Consider the following 3439-nt stretch of genomic DNA (forward strand, 5'->3'; position numbering starts at 1 on the left):
CTGTGCCCTAGAGGGACTTTTCTAAGAAAATAGTCGTAGAATTCCACGGGGTTTTCCACGGTGGACCCTGGTGAACTGCAAACACTTGATTATTCACCAATCGGTTCCCAACGCTGCCCACTCAATTGGCTTCATACTTTGACTAACCCCGATGCCCCATTCAACTCTCTTCATCAAGAAAAGCTATTCTGAGCTCTCCATCCTGTGACCAGATAAGTTTCTGATCTTGAACCAACTTGTGGATTTTACATTTCCTGGAGTAAGTGGTTCTCCGGACATCGGGGTCCGGCACCCAACACAGGCAATTCAGGCAGTGATTTCATGTGGCAACCAGGACAGTGTGGGATGGAGACGAAGCCTGAAGCTTCCAGACAGTGTAGAAAAAGGAAACAGCAGGATGAAGGAGGCATAGAGACGGAGTCTGAAGCCTTGAGACATGGTGGAAAACTGAAACGCCAGGATGAGGGTAGAACAGATTGGGAGTTTGAAGAGCCCAGCAAGGCTCGGGAGAGGATAGCTCAGGAACAGCGAGATCTATGGCTTCAAAGCCAACAGCCAATCAAAGAGCAGCCACGGAAACCCCGGGAAGAGAGTCCAAAACAGCTAAAGCCCCTAGAGTGGGCCAAAGGTCCACGGGAGCAGGGTGTAACTGAGAGAAAGTCTGCTGATGGTGGTAAGGGTCGTAAGCGGCCCTATTGTGTCATGGAAGAATCTGCCCAAGACCATCAAAGGGAAAAGTACCGAAAGTTACAGCAGTGCCTTCAACACAATAGTGTCATGAACTCTGACCCACACAGGGCTCACACAACCCTCGTGAATACTGTGAACATCAAAGGTTGTGGGGAAGAGCAGAGTCATGGATCCAGTCCAACTCAGTGTGATCCTAAACAATCTGTTGCCACAAGAGAATGTCTGTCACCAGACAAAAGAGCAAAGATGTCTACCGAGGAATCTTCTGATTCACAGAAGAAAGAGGGAGCAACCCTTGAAGAAAGAAGGCAACACCACTTGGAGTCTGATTTGCAAGGAACACAGGTTCAAATCCTGCATAGTGGCAGGTTACTCCCCAACAAGATGCCCATATTTACTACAGAGAAAAAGCCTGTTGCAGGCCAAGGAAAGGGCAGAGGAACAGATGAAGTCCTTGATGTTACCGAGGACATGGAAAAAGAAATCAAGAAGGCACTAGGTCCAGGGCCCAAAGACGAAATTTTAAGTAATGCATTCAAATTGAAAATTACTAGAGAAGATATCCAGACACTAGAGACTGGTGAGTGGCTTAACGATGAGGTAATTAATTTTTACATGAATCTACTGGTTCAGCGAAATGACAGTGAAGGCTACCCTGCTCTTCATGTGTTTAGCACTTTTTTCTACCCTAAGCTAAAATATGGCGGCTACAGTGCTGTTAAAAGATGGACTAAAGGAATAAATCTATTTGAAAAGGAAATCATTTTAGTGCCTATTCACCAGCAGGTACATTGGAGTCTAATAGAAATCGACCTAAGGAAACGCAGTATTATATATTATGACTCAATGGGACACACAGGGCAGAGTATCTGTGAAACAATCTTCCAGTATTTACAAAATGAGAGCAAGACTCGTAGGAACATAGAGCTGGACCCTTTGGAGTGGAAGCAATACAGCATGACATCAGCAGAGATTCCTCAACAGCTGAACGGGAGCGACTGTGGCGTGTTTACCTGTAAATATGCAGATTACATTTCTAGAGACCAACCTATCACCTTTTCTCAGCATCACATGCCCCTCTTTAGGAAGAGGATGGTATGGGAGATCCTGCACCGTCACTTACTGTAACAACATCCTCCCTGTTGCTATGGAAACCTGCACTTTTCCATCGATGCTTCTAGATACCTCATTCAAGATGGGTTGAAAATATTGAAAACAGGTACTGAGCTGTCCAACATGATAAAGCCCACTCTCTTCAATATAGTCCTAACTTGGGGAGTCCTGCCCAGTGCCACCTGTAGGATGCATGTAACCACTGCAAGCTTAGGAACTGCTGTTCAACCCTCATAAGAACACATGGATTTAGTTTATAATTTTTTGTCTTCTTGCCTCCCCCCATGATTGTTTTCATAAACTCATCTGCAAACCTTGGAAGTTGTCATTTTCGAATATCCTGTAACTCTCAACTCTATTCCTTGTGTGAACTGTTTATCCCTGAAAGGAATGCCCATTACAGTGTTATTCCCACTGAAGACCAGGAGAGACATCAACAAGAGGAGGCAGGCAGTGTTGACAAGCCTCTCTAATGCTGGAGTTGGATCTGTTAAATTGAAGCTGGGGGTGTATTCCTATGTATTTTTTTAAGTTTGAAATAGTACAAAAAATGAAAATGAATTGTACAGACTGAATCTTTCCTGACCCATCAAACTCTATTGGACTTGCCTAGGTTGTAGACATATGTAACCATAGGACGTGGGCAAGCTGCTGTCTGCCTGTAAAGGACTAATGTAGACCTGTGTAGCCATAGGATGTGGCCAAGTTGTTGTCTGCCTGTCCAGGACTCATGTAGACCTGTGTGGCCATAAGATTTGGCTATGTTGAATTATTTAAAAAGCTTTATTCTATTTAAAGTATGGTTTTCATTTTATTTGTTTGATTAATATTACTATTTCCCATTCCCACTGTGGAAGTGGAGATTTCATTTTTAGCATTGATATTTCCAATTATACAATAATCCATTTTATGTGTGGTAAACTTGTATTTAACTTTTCTGTTGTGTTTATGCAATTTTTATGTAATAAAGTTTAAAGTTGTTAAAAATAAAATAAAAAGTATACTATAAATTGCCATTCTGAATGTTTTCCTTTCATCCTGAAGAATTTCCCTCAAATGTAAACTCATAAATATGGGTATATATGTCAGCAGATTTTAAGAGTTCTGTCTACTTCACAGAATATATAAGGTAGAACCTTGTTGGAAAATATATGTCACTTGTGGGTGAGGGTTTTGAGTGGGTATTGTCTCCCCACTTTCCAGTATCTCTCTCTGATCCCAGGGTATGAATGAGAATGTGGTCAGCTGGTTTCTGCTCCTGCTCTCAGCCTTCCCGTCTGTTGCCATGACGTCCCTGTCATGATGGGAGCTGTCTCTCTAGAACCATAAACCAAACAAGGCTTTCTTTAAGTTGTTTTTATAATGCTATGCTAGCACAGCAAGAACAAGTAACTGGATATACCCATCTCCTTACTCTTCTAGTAAGTGTTCATTTGCCCTGTCTTCTTCAAGCAGTCTGCTAGCCTTGTCCTTCCATATCACAGAACTGCACTGTAGCCATTGCAGCCAATGGCTTGACCCTGCAAACTAGTTTATATAGCTATGGACATTTGGCATAAGGTATGGATGGCTATATGACTTATGGGTTATTGATAGATCTTTTCCTATCCAAATGATTCAATCATAATCCTTTCCT

The 3439-nt window shown here is 42.4% G+C and overlaps 1 pseudogene; it reads left to right on the forward strand.

Moving 5' to 3' along the window:
- Window positions 1–321: 321 nt before the first annotated feature.
- Window positions 322–1818, forward strand: LOC142836537 (sentrin-specific protease 2 pseudogene; annotated as a pseudogene).
- The last annotated feature ends 1621 nt before the right edge of the window (window positions 1819–3439 follow it).

This window comes from Microtus pennsylvanicus, chromosome 16 (genome assembly GCF_037038515.1).
Source record: "Microtus pennsylvanicus isolate mMicPen1 chromosome 16, mMicPen1.hap1, whole genome shotgun sequence".
NCBI lineage: Eukaryota > Metazoa > Chordata > Mammalia > Rodentia > Cricetidae > Microtus > Microtus pennsylvanicus.